Raw genomic sequence first — 23361 nt, 5'->3', positions numbered from 1 at the left:
TGCATCATCATGCAGCTGAGCCACTGTTAGCCATTTTTGAATAGGGCAAAAATAGACACCGCTACGTCATCCCGCGGCGCCCTTTCTTTCCAAACGCGACCTCTGCTGAACGGAACAACACCCCCACACACCACATGAGAAGGTAATTACCCACTTCTTTTATTGTTATATATATTGTATATGTGCCATATTTTATCCTGTACTTGATGAAGGCCAGATTCCTACTGGCCGAAACGCGTCTACCATCATTGTAAGTAAATAAACCAGTGAAACGGATCGCCCTTTGCCGCAGGATTTTGTTACATGCTTTCTGGGACCGGAGGCGTCTACTCACGGACGCCTCCGTGAAGTAAGTTCATTCTTACGTCTAAACTATCAGCTAATTGGTACCCTATTCTCGAGCGCTGAGACTTTTTCTTTCTTCTTTACTGCATATTATTGCCCCCACCAATTTATTGGTTGGGGGTCATCTCAAGCCGCTCTGCAGCCTTCATCTATCTGCATGAACTGGGACCTCAGGATTCATCTCACTAAACCACAATTCATCGACTATGGTCATCTGAAATAGTGAGCGCTCCCTTCCTACAACTCTGTTGTAATGGAGGAGTCTAATAGGGACTTGTGGGTTTCTTGTAGTATTGGAAATGTTATGTTAGTTAAATAAGTCTCTAATTCTGCAGGGGAGTAGTTAGTTTGGGATTGATATAGATCGTAGTAGAATTGTTGGAATCTATCTAGGATATCTTTTGGGTCTGTAAGTATTGTACCCTCGGTTGATTTGATCCTAAGTACCGATGGGGGAGGTCTTGTCAGGCCATAAAGGCTAGTAGTTTACTAGATTGGTTGCCTAGTTCAAAGAAGGACTGTCGGGTAAAGAACAGGTTCCTTTGGGCCTTTTCTTTTAGGTATAGTAGATAATCCCAGCCTGCCTGTAACCACTTGTCTATTTTAGTGTCTAAGGGGTCAGAAATGAATTCTTTTTCTAGTAGTTGACATTGCTCCACTAGGTGTTCTCCTTCTCGTGCTGTGGCTTTTTTAATAAAAGAAATTCAGGATCTGAAGCAGCCCCTAAGATGAGGTTTAAACGCCTCCCATACCAACATCATGTCAGAGTGTGCTCCATGCGCCTCATAATATATTTGGATCTGGTCCGTTATACGGTCATTTGGGTCGACCAATAAGAGCCAGAATGGGTGTACTCTCACAGCCTTCTAATGGCGGTCGGGCCTGGGTTTTTAAGAATCATGCGAATTGGTGAGTGGTCTGAGGTCCCTCTTGGGAGGAATTCTATGAAGCCAACTTTTGGAAATAATGAGGGGGATCCGAATATATAATCTATACGACTAAGCGCATGGTTGTGGACTGCGTGGCAGAAAACGCCTGTTGGCAGGGGTGGAATACGCGCCATAAGTCTAGCCACCCTGTCACTGAGATCATAGAGGTTGAGCGGGTCAAATTCGTGTCTCCCTCCCTCCGAGCACCTCCTCCAAATCTATCCAGTAGGGGATCCGTTACCATGTTCATGTCTCCCATGCAGATAATCGTTGCATCTGGTGAGAATGAGGTAAATTGGATGCCATCTGCTAAGAGGGCTGTCAACGCTGGTGGTGGGTTATAGTAACATAGAAGGACATATGGGTCATTATTAATTTTGGATCTTACGAAGATGAATCTACCCTCTAAGTCTCTTTTTAGCTGTTCTACCTCCCATCTGAGCGACCTTCCTATTAGAATTAAAATTTGGACGCTAATTCTTTTATAATTTTACGTACGGAATCTAATTCTCTCACTTCCCGGTGTCATAGAAACTTTAAATTTTGCACGGGCATTGAATATGTCATAAATAGGAAAATTAATGGGTCCCAACTCGATTATTCAATTCTATGCGCAAAAGAATTAGCGTCCAAATTTTACGTACGGAATGTATTTTTCTCACTTTCCGGTGTCATAGAAACATGAAATTTGGTCCGAGCATTAATTATATCATAAATAGGAAAAGCTAATGGGTCCCAACTCGATTATTTAATTCTATGCGCAAAAGAATTAGCGTCCAAATTTTACGTACGGAATCTAATTCTCTCACTTTCCAGTGTCATAGAAACTCGAAATTTGGCAGGAGCATTGATTATGTCATAAATAGGAAAAGCTAATGGGTCCCAACTCGATTATTCAATTCTGTGCGCAAAAGAATTAGCGTCCCAATTTTACGTACGGAATGTAATTTTCTCACTTTCCGGTGTCATAGAAACATGAAATATGGCACGAGCATTGATTATGTCATAAATTGGAAAAGCTAATGGGTCCCAACTCGATTATTCAATTCTAAGCGTAAAAGAACTAGCGTCCAAATTTTACGTACGGAATCTAATTCTCTCACTTCTTGGTGTCATAGAAACATGAAATTTGAAACAGGCATCGATTATGTCATAAATAGGAAAAGTTAATAGGAACCAACTTGATGATTCAATTCTAAGCGCAAAAGAATAAGCATCCAAATTTTACGTACAGAATGTAACAAGAAGTAAAAGTAATTTTACTTTTTATGTGAAGAAAGAGGGACTGAATTGCCCAGAGTAGGATGTTAATTCATCCGTATTCTTTAGTTTTTCTTTAAGTCTTTGGCATATTCTAGTGTCAGTCTACACTGAAGCTATAATTATATTCCGACAGGAGAGTAAAAGCTAAACGCTGGCCATACCCTGAAATACTATTACACTGGGTGACGTAAAATTTGACTTGTGTTGCGCCCCCTTGTGTTAAAAAATGCTAACTGCGACCTGAAAGGAAAAACATTTTTTTTGTAAGGAGATTTTCGCTCAGACTTCGCTGCATACAATGTCACCTTGACCTACAAAGTGCTTGTTTTTGTGCCTCTTGGTTTACTAGTTTGAACGCAATGACTCTTTTTCCATTGAGTATTCCGGTTCAAAAGGGGGAGGCATAGGTGATCTGGGCCATAGATGATCTAGGTGTTGTAGATCAGCGATTGGGTTTGGAAAAATAAATAAATAAATAAATAAATGGAATAAGATAACAAGATTCCGAGCCATGTGAAATAGAACATCAACACGATTATTTAGTACTAATACAGTAAGAAACTGCAGGTATGCAAACAGTTATCAGAACCTCTGTTGATAATGCATATGTTGAGCTTTTTGCAGATGGTACCAGGGTGAGGATTGATGACTCCACATCGGATATGCAGTGGTCACACAACAAGATGTCCTAGAAGCAGAAGCTCTGCCTCCGCATGTCACAGTACAAGAAGCGGAATTAAAGGCCATCACTGAGGCGTGTAGAGTGGCGAGAGGTAAGACGACAACCCTTTACACTGACTCCTGGTATGCATTTGGCATAGCTCATGATTACGGCCCAATATGGAAGGCCAGACAGTTTTTTACCTTAGCAGGACAACCAATTGAGAATGGTGCAGCGGTACAGAGTCGCATGGAGGCCCTGCTTCTACCTGACAAAGTTGAGAGTTCGCACCGAGTCCTACACTGGAGAGGCGAGAGACGACACCCTCGCTGACAGCGCAGCAAAGGCAGCGGCCCTCAAGCCGTGGAAGAAAGAAGAAAGATACTGACAGCATGAGTCAGTGGTAAAAAACTTTGGACATTGACAAAAATTTGGACTTTGATATGCTAAAAGACTTTTACAGTTGCAAGCCAGCAAGGAAGAAAAGAATAAATGGACTAATATGGGAGCAGCAGAAACAGGACAGCGTGTGGTGAACGGTCAACAGTACTTGCCCACCACAGTTCCTGTATCCCATGATGGCCCAGCTGATGGACGGAAAGACCCACCTAGTAAAGCAGTAATGACGACGACGCTTGAAAGAGGATGGGCGACTTCTAGGTTCTCTGTAGCTGCTGCATCATTTGTCCGGTTTAGCATGATCTATGCCATGGGTGAGACAGGGCAGAAGTAAATTTGCCACATCACACTTGCCTAGACCACTCTACCCATTTCAGGGATTGCAAATTGACTACGTTCAGCTCCCACTTGTTGGGAAGTATGAATACGTGCTTGTTGTTGTTGATGTCTTTGCAGGTTGGAGGCTGACCCTGTTACCAAGGCAAACAAGTAGGTAACCGCAAAGAAGCTCATGAATGAGGTAAACTGTGAATATGGGGTACCAGAGGTGATTCAGAGTCAGACAGAGGTATAAACTTCGCAGGTAAATGTAACATGTCATGTCTGCTCTGGGTGTATCCCAGGCCTTTTACATACTCTACCATCTTTAGAGTAGTGGAAAGGTGGAGAGACGTAGTGGCACGCTAAAAAGTAAGATACTTAAAAATGACGCCACTTTGGAAAGACTGTCATCCAATAGCCTTATACAGTGTTAGATATGAACCCAGGGGGGATTATACATTATCTCCCTACGAGATTGTTTGGGCTAGCCCCAAGGCTAGGTTGTTACTATCCTCAGTAGTTACAATTACAATCTGATGTGTTGACTAAGTATGTGATTTCCGTTGTTAAAGAACTAACCAAAGCCTATGCACAGGTGTTCTCTTCCAGACTCAGAGGCAGACACTGGGACACATATCTTGCAGCCTGGGGATTGGGTGTGCGTCAAGAAGTTCCTCAGGAAGCACCCCCCTGAGCCCCGATTTGATGGCCCCTACCAGGTGCTTCTGACTACTGCCACAGCTGTGAAACTAGCCGAAAGACTTACATGGATCCACGCTTCATACTGTAAGAAAGCTTCAGATCCGGGAGACCAGTCTTAGTTGTGCCAAAGACATTACTCTGGTTAGGGCTAGTGAGAGAGGAGGGTAGCAACTGGAATCCTTAGTCGGAAGAATATGGGGGTATGGTAACCTTCTAGTATAACTCGTCCAATGCTCAAGTAGCCGCATATTCCTTTGACTATTGTACTGTGGTCCCGTGTCTAGGCGCAAGATCCCACCGCAGGCCAGATTTAGCTCAGTCCAGCTGGTTATATGACTTGCATACCCGGGGAATACAATATGTTTGCGCCACTGATAACGTCTGGGGAGAAGACTGCCGTTATTGGGGATTAGTGGGATGGAACGCAGGAACAGACTAGTCCTATAAACCGCGAAGTGCCTTAAATAAGAAAGATAGGAGCGGGAAATCCCTAATTAGTCGTATAACCCTCCTTGAGAGTAATAAGGACAGCAGGTATTGGAAGGCTGAACTTAGTATGCTGCTTGGTTTTAATGCGGTTGTTACACTAACCATGGGAGATCCAAGCCCGGGGGACGGAGGGACTTATAGTCTGGGGACATACCGGTACGGGAGGACAGATCCCTTAGGGAAGTTTAAAATAAGGGATATGGTAGATACAGCCGAATGGAAGCCTTCACTTAGTCCCGTGCCCATAATTTACCCCCTCCGCCATAAGATAAAGACCTTGACGAACATGATGATCATAGCCGACCCTACCTTTTGAGGAAACCTTGACAGTAGCGACTGGCTACTTTGACCAGAATCTCTGGTTGGAGTTGATGAGGTACAATGCTAACAGGAGCAACAAGTCTAACTGTTGCGTGTGCGGTAGTGCCCGACTACACTCGGGGATGGTCCCCCTAAATCTCCCTGTAGATGCTGAAGAGTGGTTTATTAGTCTCTTCACGAACATTTCCGCTAATTACACTGTCCGTGAGAAATGGAAGAAGGAATACTCTATAACTACTTAAGTGTTTTGCACCGGAGAGAGTGTTACTGACTACCCTGGAAACTACACCTGCCAGGCAATTAGGCAGGGTAGAGGGAGATTTTTGGGGAACTCACCAATATTTCCCTTGTTTAAAAAAGATGAAGAGCCAGTTCCGATAATGCCAACCACATACGCTACCAAAGAAAAGGAGAAATGTACTAGTACTGCACCTGCCCCGATCTCCTAAGATGGATTGTCAGTGGAATTCCCATTTGCCTAGGGATAGTGCAGAAGACCTTAAGTTCCGGCGAGGGCACACCCTGTGGGGTGTTAACTTGTACAGATAGAGGGTATGGATGCCCGGAAATGAGCCCAGGGAATCCATGGCCTCCCTCTGAGGTGAGGTAGGGATCCCCCCTCCTAGGAGTAGGGACTTACGGGCAGTGGGAAAACCCTGACGCAAGGGTGAGGCGACCTGGACGTGTTCACCATTAGGACTATCTCCAGGAGGGACATTGGTGTGGGTGAAGATTAGGGAGTCCCACGCCGTGCGTACCTGTGCACGCTACTAGTATTGTAACATTATACTAGAGCGAGAAGAGAGACCCCTGGTGGTAGTTTTGATCTACACGTGTACATTGACGTCATAGGATAGCCAAGGGGGGTACCTGACAAGTTTTAAAAATTAGAGACCAAGTTAAAACTAGAATCGAGTCCATTTTCCTGATCATTATGGTAAATAAACGTTGATTGGATTAATTATGTTTATTATAATTAACAGCGGTTTATAAATTATACTAGAGACGCCTTATAGGGACTAGTCGACCAATAGGACCTACCTCGACTATGACTTTTTTTAAAAAATAGAATGACCTTAGATATGACTTTAGCTAAAAAGGGGAGTGTCTGTAAGATGATAGGGGAGACTTGTTGTACCTACATCCTAGACGACACGTGACCCGTGGGTAAAGACGCAGTTGCCATTAAGAAGCTGACCGCACTAACTAAAAAGAGCTAACTTTTGGGACCAGTACTCGCCATGGATGAGCGGGTGGTAAAGGATCCTGGCACAGACGGGCGTTGCTGTTGTATGTGAACTGATGGTTACCTTTTCTGTTCTAGTCTGCTGTGTTATCCCCTGTGTCAGAGAGACCTGTGAAACTGATGCTGGAAAAGCCGCTCCCACCATGAGTTTGCTGAATGCATCCCCAGAAGGAGTGGACAAGTCCTACACCCCCTTGAAGACCCTAAAACGAACCTTCAACGCGCTCCAGTTATAGGCTCATGCGCAGAGAACTGTGAAAATTAGATAGAGAATTAGAGGATAGACATTTTAAGGGGGGATTGTGATAGACATGTTGATTATTTTGGTATAAAATGTCTATCGATTTATATAACCCAAATGTATTTTGCTGTTGTAATGACTTTTAGCTCTGGAGTTTGATCGACACACAATCTAATCATAGTATTTGCTAGACAATGGATGTCTGATGTAATGTTAGTTAAGTACATAGAAGTTACACAAGTTGCACAACCAGCCTCTAAAAGTTAAAGGGCCATAGTGTCGTGTATATCCTGTGTTTAATACTGAGTGTTTACCTAGCCCCCTTCCACTCCTCATACAAGCTAGTTAAACAATAGGTTGCCACATACACAGAAACTGCTTAAGGTTGTCTGCATGCTAAAGAAGACAAAGTCCATACTATGGCGGACGTGAGGGAGGGTGGGCCGAGAGGTGGGAGATTCTATATGATCCGACAAATGAGAATCCTATATGTTACTGATGTAATCTGTTGCACGCCCATTAAAGGCGGTTATCATGTGTTATAATAAAAAGCCTGAGCCTCTACACATTGTAGAGACTCTCCCAGTTTTAGACCAGCACTTGTGTCTGATCTGGTTCGATGATGTGTGCACACGATATAATTCGGAAGCGACAAAATACCCCAAAGCCTGCTGGAGAAAACTGTAATCCAGCACAGAAGCATTAGATCAAGATAGAAACCTTATCAAAGAAAACCAAGAGAAAATAGAACAACTAGAACTTAAATTAGAAGATCAAGAGAACAGATCTAGAAGAGCGAATCTTCGTATAAGAGGCCTGTCGGAACGCTTCACAGCACTTAAAGAAACGGCAATGAATATATTCCAAGCCTTAATACCACAGGCAAGCCCAGATCTCTTTAGAATGGACCGCATACACAGAGCACTCAACAAACCCCGTAACCCAAACCAACCCCGAGACGTGATCCTAAAATTCCATTACCCAAAAGCGCGTAACATGATCCTCACAGCAGCTAGAAACATATCTCCAATCCCGGGAGCCGAACAAGGAGTGCAATTATATGCAGACCTAGCACCATCTACCCTTGAGCGCCGACGACGATTAAGACCCATCACCTTGGCACTACAAAAGGCTCAAATAAGATATCGGTGGGGCTTCCCATTTATGCTATCCTTCCAAATTGAAGACCAAACTCATAACATTCGCACACTAGAAGAAGGACAAGAAATTCTCCAAGCCACAAATATACCAATAGAGGACCCCACAACAACCAGACAAGTGCCAGGCATGCACCGGACTATCATACATCAGGCCAGTATACAGGTGCCAGGCATGCACTAGACTGATATATGATAGTCCGGTGCATGCCTGGCACTTGAATACGGGCCTGATATATGATAGTCTGGTGCATGCCTGGCACCTGTATACAGGCCTGATGTATGATAGTCTGGTGCATGCCTGGCACCTGTATACTGGCCTGATGTATGATAGTTCGGTGCCCGCCTGGCACCTTGATATGTGAGTGAGCGGCCTGAACTAAATAAATCACCTCAGTAAAATTCAAGTTTACATTCAGTCTGATTGGTAGAAGGAAAATAAAAGCAAGCAGAGTTATTTCCCTAAATATTTTACTTCAGAAAAACATCTAACGTTTCTCGAGTCATTCCTAATTATCTCAGAAGGAAACAACATCTCACTAGAAGCCAGATCAGATAACTACTGGCCGCCATTTTGGGATCGGTTATTACACTCAGTGTCAGTGGCCATTTATCGTTTCTATGTTTGTACAGTGAAATCTTTCAGGGATCCTTCTCTATCTAATCAGTCATTTTAGCAGTATTTTAGCATTTCTATTTAGTCAGTTTTGGTCCATCGGAGCTGCATATAGCATAGCTACTTTAATATCTTCTCCCCTGTATTGCTACATACTACAAATTTACCACTACAAGTCTTATTGCAATGTCTTATACTCCTCTGTAATTGCTGTGAAGAAAATCTACCTCATGAACCGACACAAGAATCATAGTAAATGTTTGTACCTTTGAATTTGCTATCATGTCTTTATTTCATTCACACTAACAAAGGTGCTGGTGTCACAAGAGACTTTATTTTATATTACAAACCCCACTCCTCAGTTGGATCCTTTGAGTCCTGTTCATGCGGACCTACTGGCCCAGGTGTGTTACTGCCCCATGACAAAGGTAGTGACTACCTGCTCCTCTCCAGACAGCTGCCCAGTTCACACACAAGGTTTCGCACGAAGCACTATAACAATCATTATAATCTTTCCACATTGGAGAATTTGGAGTTCTACAAGGTTCTTTTTTTCTACGATTTTCCTTTAGAGTCCTTTAACCCCCTTTCCTTATACATTCTCCACATCTCATCTGTACGGATGCCTTCTTTCAACAAAACTAGGAACATATATCTTTCCTTCTTACTCTATCTGGATCCACTTGCGTTATTAGATTTGAATTGGGATTTTGATCTTGTCAGCACTCCCCCTTTTCCTGTTTTAACTCTTTCGCCAATGATCTTAGATCTAAATAAAAATCCTCAAGCCCTGAAGCAGTGGCTTGCTTTAGGAACATGTAAGGAAGGGCGCTTTTCTTGTCACAGGACTCACTACACCCCCACTGTGAAATTTCTGAATCTTTAATCATTACCTTTTGATTTTGGGACCCTTGTTTCTTATAAGTCCCCTTTTCTGGTGTACCCTCCATATGTCTCCTCTGCTCATACCATCTATTGTGCCTCTCATGGCCTCATCTTTCAATAATGCAACAAACATTTATTTTCTAGTAACCTCAGCCTTATCACCAGTACTCTGTTCCCCATCTCCTGGTAGAAGATTGCTTGGCACCCCATTCTCCTACGTCTTCTAGTTGTCTGACAGCCTCCAGGATGGCTTCGGTTTCCTGTGCAGTTTGATTGACCAATAAAGCCATAATAACAGACTTGTACACTGGCGGGGCACATTTAAATTATTTTATTCCTCACACCTCATGGAAAGGATAGGTGAATGAACTGAGATCAGAATAGCTCTCCCACAGACATAAATGGTCGGAAATAAAAAAAGGATGAAAGGGTTTGGACTTACCCGGTACTAAGTGAGGTCCCACAGTGCGGGGGCCTCACTAGTACCTCCAGGTCCAGGAGCGCCTGTAATATAGATAGTTCTTCCTCCCAATCCTCAATCAGAGAGCTGCTTGGATTCTTGTGTCCACCCAGTGACAGGGGACCCAAATATAGTACAAACAGGTGATAAAAGAAAAAATGATCCAAGCGCTTCCCGGGATAGACAGATCCTCTATATGGAAAGTTTCTCCTTAGTTTATTTGCAACGTGTTTCAGCCCATACAAAAGGGCCTTTTTCAAGCATATAACACAATACATAGCAATCCTTTATATGCCTCTCTAACTGCTTCACAGAAACATTCTGCAGATGAAGAATTAATAGAGCTTGATCAAGCTAAAACATATGGTATCTTCAACATCTCTAACCATTTATTAAAGAGGAAAGAGGTAGAATTACTGACAAAAGGGCTAGGGCATAGGCGGACCCAAGTAACATTTCTGTAGCAAAAGTATAGGCAGACCACAGTAACATTTCTGTAGCAAAAGTATAGGCAGACCCATGTAACATTTCTGTAGCAATAGTATAGGCGGACCCCATTAACATTTCTGTAGCAAAAGTATAGGTGAACCCCTCAAACCATTCAGCAGAAACTGCATAGGCGATGCACAGTAACATTTCTGTAGCAAAAGTGTAGGTGAACCCCTCAAACCAGTCAGAAGAAAAGGTATAGGCAGACTCCAGTAACATTTCTATAGCAAGAGTATAGGCGGACCCCTGTAACATTTCTGTAGCAAGAGTATAGGCAGACCCAGTAACATTTCTGTAGCAAAAGTATAAGTGAACCCCTCAAACCATTCAGTGGAAACTGCATTGGCGGACCCCATTAACATTTCTGTAGCAAAAGTATACGCAGACCCCTGTAACATTTCTGTAGCAAGAGTATAGGCAGACTCCAGTAACATTTCTGTAGCAAAAGTATAGGCAGACCCCAGTAACATTTCTGTAGCTGAAGTATAGGCAGACCCCTGTAACATTAATGTGGCGGAAGTATAGGCAGACCCCAGTGACATTTCTGTAGCAAGAGTATAGGCGAACCCCTCAAACCATTCAGTAGAAAATGTATAGATAGACCCCAGTAACATTTCCGTAGCAAGAGTATAGGCGAACCCATGAAACATTGGTGTACCAAGAGTTTAGGCAGACCCCTGTAACATTTCTGTAGCAAGAGTGTAGGCGAAACCTTGAAACATTGATGTACCCAGAGTATACGCGAACCCCTGAAAAAATGGGGTTACCAAGAGTGTAGGCACAGGCCGGAAAAATTAGTTAGATAACAGTATAGGCAAGGGGAAGAAAAACACAGGTACAAGTACAAGTGCACCCCTGAAAAATTACTCAACCACGAGGGCAGGTGAAACACATAAACATTTTTGAAAGATACAGCTCGCTGTTGCTTAATTTGTAACACAGCCTGGAAGCAGCCCTGTGAAAAAAAATTGGTGTCTGTTAAAATATCAATACTTTTGAAACATTGAAAAAGTGTAAAAAAGCTTTTAAACAGAGCCTTTTGGGCCGCGGAAAAATTGGCAGTTCAGCGTGATGACATGCTGTTTTAGGAGGAGGAATCGAAGGAGGAGGAGTAATAATATTCGAGGGTGATTGACAAAGCTAATTCCCCCTTCTTTTGTGGTGATAGAGGAGGCATTGCTCTCCTGTTGCAGTGAAAAGAATACTTAGGTTTCACTGCTTTCCGCTGGTGGAGAAGAGAAGTCTGGGGAAATCCAGCCTTTGTTCATCTTTATGAGTGTAAGCATGTCGGCACTGGCAGTTTACAGGCGGTTACGCTTATCCGTAATGATTCCCCCAGCTGCACTAAACACCCTGTCTGACAAGACGCTAGCGGCAGGGTAGGCCAGCACCTCCAGGGCATATAGCGCAAGTTTGTGCCACGGGTCCAGCTTTGACACCCAATAGTTGTATGGAGCAGCGGCATCACGGAGGACAGTGGTACGACCGGCTACATACTCCTTCACCATCTTTCTACAGTGCTCCCTCCGACTCAGCCTTGACTGGGGAGTGGTGACACAGTATTGCTGGGGAGCCATAAATCCGGCAAAGGGCTTTGGAGAGTGTTCCCCTGCCTGCACTGGACATGCTGCATGATCCCCGCTCCATCCCTGCTATTTGGCCCTCTGAACTGCATCTTCTGCCACTAGCGCTGTCAGATGGAAACTTTAGCATCACTTTTTCACCAGGGCCCTGTGGTATTGCATCACTCTCGTACCCCTTTCCTCTTCGGGAATGAGAGTGGAAAGGTTCTCCTTATACCATGGGTTGGGAAGGGTGTACACCCAGTAATCAGTGTTGGCCAGAATGCGTCTAACGCGAGGGTCACGGGAAAGGCAGCCTAACATGAAGTCAGCCATGTGTGCCAGGGTACCAGTACGCAACACATCGCTTTCCTCACTAGGAAGATGACTTTCAAGATCCTCCTCCGCCCATACACACTGAACAGATGAGAGACAAGCAGCATGGGTACCCTCTGCAGTGTGCCCAGCTGTCTCTTCCCCCTCCTCCAAAACGTGCTGAGATATAGACATGATGATGGTCTGGCTATCGAGCGACATACTGTCATCCCACCGTCTCCTGTTCCAACCACAAAGCGTCGGCCTTTATGTTTAGCAGCAAACTTCTCAGCAGGCAATGCAGCGGGATGGTAACGCTAATGATTGCCACATCGGCGCTCACCATCTGGGTAGACTCCTCAAAGTTTCTGAGGACCTGGCAGATATCTGCCATTCATGCCCACTCAGTGAAGAATTGTGGAGGCTGCTTAACACTCCACCACCCATGTTTCAGCTGGTATTCCACTATTGCTCTACGATGCTCGTACAGCCTGGCCAACATGTGCAGCGTAGAATTCCAACGTGTGGGCATGTCACACAACAGTCGGTGCTCTGGCAGCTGAAATAGACGTTGCAGGGTCCTCAGGGTGGCAGCGTCCATGGTGGACTTGCAGAAATGTGCGCAGACATGGCACACCTTGCCGAGCAGGTCAGGCACGTGGGGGTAGTTTTTCAGAAACTGCTGAACCACCAGATTGAAGATGTAGGCCATGCATTGCACGTATGTGAGGCTGTCGAGCTGCAGAGCCGCCACCAGGTTATGGCCGTTGTCACACACGACCGTGCTCGGTTGGAGACTCAGCAGCGAAAGCCAGAGGTCGGTCTGCTCTGTCAGACCCTTCAGCAGCTCAGGGGCCGTGTGCCTCTTGTCACCTAAGCTGATTAGTTTCAGCACGGCTTGCTGACGCTTGCCCACCGCTGTGCTGCCGCGCGCTACCGACTGCTGGCGACGTGTTCACACTTCTTAATTGAGAGGTAAAGGTGGCAGAGGAGGGGGAGGGTTTTTAGGAGGTGGCAAAAAACCCCACAGATACCAGCACCGAGGTAGGACCCGCTATTCTGGGTGTGGGTAGGACGTGAGCGGTTCCAGGCTCTGACTTGGTCCCAGCCTCCACCAAGTTCACCCAATATGCCGTCAGGGAGATATAGTGGCCATCATGTTTTTGAAAGCCTCCGTTTCCACAAGCCTGTACGGCAGCATCTCCAGGCTGATTAATTTGGCAATGTGCACATTTAAGCTTGTGCATGCGGGTGGGTGGCGGCGTATTTGCGCTTTCGCTCCAACGCTTGCGTTAGCGACAGCTGAACGATGCGCTGAGAGACCTTGCTGGATGGAGTGGAGGTGAGGGTGTGGGTGCAGGCCGTGAGGCGCTCGTGCCTGTGTCCGGGGAGGGGGATTGGATCTGTTTGGCAGGTTATGGCACAGGGGAACAGGCAGTGGTGTGACCCGAAGGCGGTGAATGGCCTTTGTTCCACCTTGTGGGGTGCTTGGCCATCATATGCCTGCGCATGCTGGTGGTAGTGAGGCTGGTGGTGGTGGCTCGCCGGCTGATCTTGGCGCGACACAGGTTGCACACCACTGTTCATCGGTCGTCCGCGCGCTCACTAAAAAACATCCACACTTTGAACACCTAGCCCTCTGCATGGAGGCTTGCCGCGAGGGGCTGCTTTGGGAAACAGTTGGGGGATTCTTCACTCTGGCCCTGCCTCTACCCCTGGCCACTTCACTGCCTCTTCCAACCTGTCCTGCTGCTGCACTTGCCTCCCCCTCTGAAGCCCTGTCCTCAGTAGGCTTAGCAAACCAGGTGGGGTCAGTCAGCTCATCGTCCAGCTGCTCTTCCCCTGAATCCTCTGTGTGCTCCTCCCTCGGACTTACTGCCCTTACTACTACCTCACTGACAGACAACTGTGTCTCATCATCCTCATCCACAAAAAGCTCTTGAGACAGTTGCCGGAAGTCCCCAGCCTCATCACCCGGACCCCGGGAACTTTCCAAAGGTTGGGCATCGGTCACGACAAATTCCTCAGGTGAGAGAGAAACCGTTTCTTCCCCACTCATGGCAGGGACCCGAGAACAGTTCCTGGGAGTCTGCCTCCTCAGAATATCTCATTTTCACGGAGTAAGGAGGCTGGGAGGAAGGAGGAGCAGCAGCCAGAGGATTCGGAGTTGCAGTCCCTAGGCCAGGAGTAGTGGACTGCATAGAAGACTGGGTGGTCGATACATTGCTAGAGGCGTTTTCTGCCATCTATGACAGAACCTGCTCGCACTGCTCTGTTTGTAACAAGGTCTACCACGCGGACCCATAAATTGTGATATGAAGCTGGGGAGCCTAGAATCTTGCCTCTCTCCTAATCCCTGCAGCAGCCGGCTGTGATTTACCACGACCAGGAACTCGGCCTGTGCCCACACCCTCACTTGCACGTCCGCGTCTTTCACCCTTACCCCTACTCCTCATCATGGCAGATTAAGAATAGAGCAGGGCCCAAATAAATTACTCCCCTGTACAGCACTGACAACTGTGGCTTAATTCACCGCACACAGAGACTTGTAGATAGCGGAGGCTCTATGCTGTGACTTGAAAAAATTAACCCGCTGTCTTGCACTGCTACCTGAATATACTTTGCAGTGGCCCCGGTAATATTACAGTACTGTTTAGCAGTGAGACCTCTGTCTAATGCACTGCAGACACAGAACGATATAACTGAAGTCATTTGCAGTAGGCTAGGAAATTTTAGAGTGCAGTTTCATGGTGCGAGCTGGTTGTACGGCACTGCAGGCTGAGACCGCTATTACTGAAAGGCTAGGAACAGGCCTAGATGCGTAATACAAAAATTGATGCACTACTACTCCCAGTCAGCCACAACTATAATGCACACGGTCAGATGTAGCCCTAAAAAGGACTGTTGGGGTTCTTGAAGACAGGATCCTACTCGAACACTTGCCCTATATAAGCAGCTCTTTGCCTCAACTCTGCCTACGGCACTGCAGACATAGAGCAGTATAGCTGAAATAGCCTGCACAGCCCGAGATGCTTGGGAAAAAAAATTGGTGCACTACTGCTCCCAGCCAGCCACAACAGTAATGCACACTATGAGGAGTAGCCCTAAGAAGGACCGTTGGGGTTCTTGAAGACAGGATCCTATGCTAACACTATCCCTGTATAAGAAGTAGCCTAACCCTAGCCAGCATGCGTCTGAAGCGAGCCGCAGGCGGGACCAGTTTAAGTACTCAACGGGCATCTGACCGGCCCAGCCACTCACTACTGTGGGGGGGAAGAGGGCTGGCACGTCACAGCAGGAAGTGGTAATGCCTTCCCCTCATGTCTATTGGCTAGAAAATGGCACTAAACATGGGGGGAAGGAAATGCAATTGACTCAAGTACCGCGTGTTGTTCGTCTCGAGTACCCTAATGCTCGGACGAGTGTGCTCGCTCATCTCTAGTGGTATGCAAGAATAGAGATCCACAACATCACATGCAAGCCATTCATATTCCTTTTCCCATGTGAAACCATTACACTGCTGTATGACACACTTACAGTCAATAAGGTGTCCTGGTGTTCTACGTACCACAGGTTGCAGAGCATGGTCTACCCAGACACTTAACCCCTTAGTGACGGAGCTTTTTTGCATTTTCGTTTTTTCCTACTCCCTTTTAAAAAATCGTAGTTCCTTTGTTTATCCATCGACGTCACTGAATGAGGGCTTGTTTTTTTTTTTGCGGGATGAGTTGTATTTTTCAATGGCACTATTTATTGTACCATACAATGTACTGAAAAACTTTTAAAAAATTCTAAGCAGAGATAAATGAAAAAAAGAAAAAAGACATTCCACCATCTTTCGGTGCGTCCTGTTTCTACGGCGCACAAACTGCAACAAAAATGACCTGATAACTTTATTCTATGGGTCAGTACGATTACTATAATACCAAACTTATATAGTTTTTTTTTTTTGCTGTACTAATTGTATTTTTTTTAAAGATATTTAATTTTTTTAAATTGTATTCTGTGTCCATTTTCTGCGCACAATAACTTTTTTATTTTTTGGGGACATAGTTACGTTAGGGCTCATTTTGTGCGGTACATCCTGTCATTTCCATTGGCACCATTTTCGCATACAATTGACTTTTTGATCGCTTTTTATTACATTTTTTCCCGGAGATAGGGTGACAGAAAAACTGTATTTCGGGCGTTCTTTGTTTGTTTTTTTTGGACCACGTTCACCGTGCGGGGTAAATATGTTACTTTGATAGATCGGACTTTTACGGATGCAGCAATACCAAACACATATTTGGTTTATTATTTTGATTTTTTTATTGCAAATATGGCAGAAGGGCTTTTTTTTTTTTAATAATTACTAAAACTTTATTGATCTTATTTTTACACTTTCTTTTAGTCCTCCTAGAAGACTACAACCAGCGATGCTTTGATCACTCCTGCAGTATGACATAATGCAGTTTATGAAGTCACCCTTTCAGAAGGCCCCCGGCTGCCATGACATCTGCATAGCTTCCCCGATCTCACCGTGCGGGGGGGGGGGGGGGGGTACGTTCGGGGGATTTAAATGCTGCTGTCAGAATTGACAACAGCATTTAAAGGGTTAATAGTCGCAATTGGCCAAACGGCCGATTGCAGCTATTGCCCGCTGTTGTCAGCTGTAATAAAGAGCTGATGCCCGCACTGTATGGAGGGAGATAGCAGCGGTATATCCCTCTATACACGTCCTGCAACAGCAGGATGTAAAAAGACTATAGGGCCGTCACTAAGGGGTTAAGGGGTCAGAAACGCTCTTTTCTCCTTAGGGAGAGCAACTATATACTATAAAGAGCGTTTCTGACCCCTGTCCCTGGCCTCTCACTAGCAAAAGCCAGACTCCTACTGTACACTGATGATGGGCAATAACCCGGAAACAGCTGTATGTACATGGGGTCTGGCTTTGCTTTTGATTCCCAGTCATTGTAGCAAGACTTGTATAAAAAGTCCCACTTTGACTCGAAGGAATGCTGCCTTTCAGTAGGTGGCACTGTGGAGGATTTATTCCATCTCCCTTATAAGGGGTTAAGTGCTCACAAGGAGACCCAATGCCTGCAACAATCGGACGCATAGGTGGAGGAAAAATGTTTTCATAGATTTTGGGTAATCCATAAAACATAGCAGTTATTGGGTGCTCTGGGTGTAGGAGAGTAGCTTCCTTATTTGTTAGAGCTTCCAGGGCATTGACCTTCTTCCAAAAGGTATGTAGTTTCTCCATGCATTCTTGTGTTGAATCTTCTTCGAGCCTTTCATTAGAGTTGATCATTGTCCAGCATTTTATGTATAAGATTTGAATATATTGTAGCCCATAAGAACTATATTTCCACCCTTATCCAACTTCTTTAGAATGATATTTTCATTAGCCTTTAGGATTTTCAGCATTTCGTATTGTTTTTTGATAGATTTCTGTATTTTGACTTCACTTTATGTAACTGTTTTTGTAATTCTTTTAGTTCTGTTTCCATCATTTGCTGGAAGTCCTCCACACATTTCATTCTTGCTGACAAACGGTAGAAAGAACAGTTCCATATATTCATGCTTGGTTTCTCTTTTTTATTCTCTATTTCTGTACTTGCACTCTCTCTTTCCAAATCCTGAAGATCTAGTAGTACCATTACTTCAGCAAAATGTTTTCTTTGGTATTCATTGTGTTTTGCTAATCCCTCTAGAATTAACATTTTCATTATCCATATTGGCTTCAAAGAAATGTTTTTTTGTAACTACAAGGGCTCTGATGAACCTATTCAGATGGGTAAAGGTTGGAAATAATGCAAAATCTTCACCCGGTACAAAATGTAGTCCTTTATTTAGAACCTATAGTTGTTCTTCAGATGTAACAACAGGGGTTAGAAGTCCTATGTTATTATTCATTTCCTCCCCACCCGACTCGGGTATCTCCTTTTTCTTTCTAGCTCTTCTAACCCATTTTTTGATGTTCTTGTTTTCATTTCTGATGGTGGAATCTTCTGAGCTTGATTGGTTACGGCTTCACCATTTATAATTTGTATCCCATTCCATAAAATCAGACGAGGAGAAGGTTACTCTTGTTCATGACTTGTTGTTCTGCCCTTTATCTTTCAAAATCGATTCCGGTTTCCCGTGACGGGTGTTACCTTTCCATTTGTAGATTTCTCCTCTGTTGTAATCTGTTTGGTCCCTCTCAAATTTGTGTTTCTTTATCAGCATGATGGATTCCTCCAGTTTAAATCGATTTACCTTGATCCTTATCTGCATATTTACATATTCAGTCAGACTGACTGTTTCTATAAGTGATTTCTCAGTTCCTCCAATGTTCATTTTTAGTTCTTGAAGCTCGTATTGTTCATATTTCATAATCAGCTCCAGAATCCTTAAGGAACATTCCGACAAGATATTATTCCATTTCTCTGTAAATTCTGTACAGAACACGGTTGTAGGTTTTTCTTATGTGTAACCCCTTGTGGATCATCATCAACTTGCTATACTTAGTGACTGTTTGCATGTCTCTCCATGCTTTTAGTTCTTTTCTTTATCCAAAGAGTTGAATAGAGACTTGGTTTCAGCATTAGATTGTAAGGCCTCAGGTGTAGAACTAAATACAGGTGATTATGGGCTGTATGTGTAAAATGTCAGTCTACAGCTTATCTATATATAGTTGTAGACCAGAACATTTGAATAGTTAACCTTGCAGGTGCCAATTAGCAATGAACAAATACATGCACAAAACAATTTATGTCTTAATGTAATAATAAGCACATACTGTCATTTAATTTAAGCATGAAACTAGAGGTTGCACAAATATTAGCCTGCATGGCAGGGGTTACAATTGGAAATAATTTGCAAGACCAATAAAATAGTTGTGAGCTGCGTTTTCATTGCGGCTTTGCTCAAAAAACAAATGAAGATGCTTCTGCGATTTTCATATGGGACAATTGTGTCAAGGAGAATTCTGATGAGATTCACTGCTTTGCAGAAACTTTCTCCTCCTGACAGAATCTGTCAGTCATATTCTAATTGGAAATTAAAAAAAAAATCAATAAGTAAATCTATATATATATATATATATATATATATATATATATATAAAAAGATGAAAAGCCCTCACTGACTTACTCACTCACTCACTCACTCACTCACTCGCCAAAAGTTCTCCAACTTCCCGATGTCGTAGAAACATGAATTTTGGCAGAGGCATAGATTATCTCCAAAATAGGAAAATTAATTGGGTCCCAACTCGATTATTATATTCTAGCGCAAAAGAATTAGCGTCGAAATTTAACGTACATAATCTAAATCTCTCACTTCCCAATGTCATAGAAACTTAAAATTTGGCACGGGCATTGAATATGTCATAAATAGGAAAAGCTAATGGGTCCCAACTTGATTATTCAATTCTATGCGCAAAAGAATTAGCGCCCAAATTTTATGTACGGAATGTAATTGTTTCACTTCCCAATGTCATAGAAAAGTGAAATTTGGCACGAGCATTGATTATGTCATAAATAGGAAAAGCTATTGGGTCCCAACTCGATTATTCAATTCTAGCGCAAAAGAATTAGCGTCTAATTTTTACGTACATAATCTAAATCTCTCACTTCCCAATGTTATAAAAAACATGAAATTTGCCATAAGCATTGATTATGTAATAAATAGGAAAAGCTAATGGTTCCCAACTTGATTATTCAATTCTATGCGCAAAAGAATTAGCGTCCAAATTTTACACGCGCAATCTAATTCTCTCAGTTCTTGGTGTCATAGAAACATGAAATTTGGCACGGGCATTGATTATGTCATAAATAGGAAAAGCTAATGGTTCCCAACTCGATTCTTCAATTCTATGCGCAAAAGAATTAGCGTTCAAATTTTACGTACGAAATCTAATTCTCTCATTCCCGGTGTCATAGAAACGTGAAATTTGGCACGAGCATTGATTATGTCATAAACAGAAAAAGTTAATGGGTCCCAACTCGATTATTCAATTCTATGTGCAAAAGAATTAGCATCCAAATTTTACGTACGGAATGCATTTTCCTCACTTTCCGGTGTCATAGAAACGTGAAATTTGGCACAAGCATTGATTATGTCATAAATAAGAAAAGCTAATGGGTCCCAACTCGATTATTCAATTCTAGCGCAAAAGAGCCAGCGTCCACATTTTACGTACGGAATGTAATTTTCTCACTTTCCGGTGTCATAGAAACGTGAAATTTGGCACGAGCATTGATTATAGGTAATAGGAATAGGAAAATCTAATTGGTCCCAACTTGATTATTCAATTCTATGCGCAAAAGAATTAGCATCCAAATTTTACGCATGGAATCTAATTCTCTCACTTCCTAATGTCATTTTACATAAAGGAAACGTCGCATGGTTACCTCCCGTGGTGTTTCCTGGGTAACGCAGAGAACTATGCAAAATGGGGAACATATGTTTTTCCGGTATCTCTAAAGTAACGACGACTTCATAAGATTTTCCGTGTGAAAACCAGATAAACACCAGTAGCAAATTAACTCGGGCGAAGCCGGGTACATCAGCTAGTATTATATATGTGGAACTTGTTTAAACTGTATCTGCTTGTGAGTATTTTATACCCTTTATAAAAATTGTTTTTTTTTTGTTTTTTTTATGAATAATGTCTGCATATAAGGATATCATTGGTCATATGTATATACTGAAAGGAGCTAATGATTGATAGATAAATATATTGTGTAAGATCTCTGAAATATCCCCCAGCATTTATAAGGTTAGCTGGGAGGAGGGAGGATCCCTAGTGAGCGTAATATATAAGGGCTATCAGCTGTTTTTAGAAGAACGTTTTAAATGTGTGTTCAAGCAATGGTATGTCAGATGTGACTGAGACCGCTGTGGCAGTGGAAATGTGTTACCTCTAAAGCCTGATCACAAAACTAAGGATATAGGGAATGCCTTTATACATCTATCTATACAAGTTGTAACTTTGAAGAGGTGGTACGGCACAATAGTCCATATCAGGGTGCAAACATGTGATTGTTCTCAGTTACATAAATCAAGTTACCTTGTAGATATGATAGCTTTTAATGGCTAACAAAAATATATGATGTTAAAGCGATTTTTGGACCTCTGCAGGGTCCTTCTTCAGGCTTATAATGGAACAAATCTATAGCCATATTTTCTAACTACACATGATCACATGGGAGGGCAGGAACATGGTAGAGGGTAAGAGGGCACAGACAGGTTTAGATAAATAGCATTTAGATAAAGAACATGGGAGATAACTAGAGATGAGCGAGTATACTCGGTAAAGGCAAATGCTCGAGCGAGCATTGCCTTTATCGAGTACCTGCCCGCTCTAGATTAAATGTTCGGGTGCCGGCGGCGGGCTGGGAGCTGCGGGGGAGAACGGAGCGGAACGGAGAGATCTCTCCCTCCCTCTCTCCCCCCCCCCCCCCCCGCTCTCTCCTGCTGACAGCCGCTACTTACCGCTCCCCCATGCCGGCACCCAAGCATTTCATCTAGAGCGGGCAGGTACTCGATAAAGGCAATGCTCGCTTGAGCATTTGCCTTTACCGAGTATACTCGCTCATCTCTAGAGATAACCATAACAGTAAATAATTAGTCCAGTAACAAGGAATGTGAATTTCTACTTCAGACCTGCAAACAAGGAAAATTGAACAACATCTCTGCAGTCCCACCTATTGGATGGAAGCATTCCTTTAAATTATGTATGAGGTTTTAAAAAGTCTGTAAAACAATAATTGGGAATAGCAAGCCTTCTGGGTGCTCTCCTTGGGGGAGATACTACATCATCCCCAACCCACTCACCCCCAGGTGTCTCCACTCCCCCCTTCCCGGTGCTCTTAAGGACACCCCTCTTGACCTCCTTGCAAACAATTACATTCAATCAGCGCAGAACTTGAAAATGTAAATCGCAGATCGGGCAGATATTGTCAGTACAAATACATAAGATTATACTTCTTTATACATTATAGCCATTGAAGGGGTTAATCCTCTCTCTCAGGTAGGTGATTGGCGCAGAAAACCTTTCCTACATGAGTCTTACTAGATTACGGAGATGTGTGTCCGGGTTTTGTTAGGCTTGAAGTCTAAGTAAGATCTTATGTATTTCTGTTGGCAGTATCTACCGGATTTGTAAATGTTTGCACCCTGATATGGACTATTATGTCGACCAGCTTTCCCAAGTTAATCAATTATGTAGACGGATGTCAGCAGCACACTTTCAAATGCCCGCAAGGGATGGACAAACAATGCACAAGCCACCTTAAAGATCCAGACCCGGTCAGATCCACAAGTTAGCAGGATGAAATATAAAGCGATGGCAGCATACACGGTGCTTTTTCAAAGAAGATTTCCCCTTTATTTCCTTCACAGATGGTTTACAATATTTCGACTTGCGTCTGTTTCAAGTATAAACTCCCCCCCATGCATCACACACATAACATATATATCATAACATTTAATTACATGTCCAATCATAACCTGTATTAGCGTGATCTCTCCTAATACAGATCCCGCTAATACAGGTTATGATATATATGTGTGTGATGCATGGGGGGGGAGGGGAGTTTATACTTGAAAAAGACGCAAGTCTAAATGTTGTAAACCATCTGTGAAGGAAATAAAAGGGAAATCTTCTTTGAAAAAGCACCGTGTATGCTGCCATCACTTTATATTTTATCCAGCTTTCCCAAGTTATCACTTATGTATAAAACTCTTGGCTCTCTTGAATTCTGTTAAGAGCGCACCTGAGTGTGAAACGTGTAGGTGGCTTGCTTGCGCCCCAAGTTTTGGAGTCCTGTATAAATAAAGTCTGATATGTTACACTGAAGTTGTAGAACCTTTCCCATGTGATCACAGCTGTATATTACTGTGTGCGACTCTTCCTAGTATATGACCCTATAGCGATGAGATGGAGGGGAGACGCCCTTGCTGGGCTCAGTGGTGGAATACGGTT

Source organism: Eleutherodactylus coqui, unplaced genomic scaffold (genome assembly GCF_035609145.1).
Source record: "Eleutherodactylus coqui strain aEleCoq1 unplaced genomic scaffold, aEleCoq1.hap1 HAP1_SCAFFOLD_128, whole genome shotgun sequence".
In the NCBI taxonomy this organism is placed as follows: domain Eukaryota; kingdom Metazoa; phylum Chordata; class Amphibia; order Anura; family Eleutherodactylidae; genus Eleutherodactylus; species Eleutherodactylus coqui.
Note: the sequence above shows the minus strand (reverse complement) of the source record.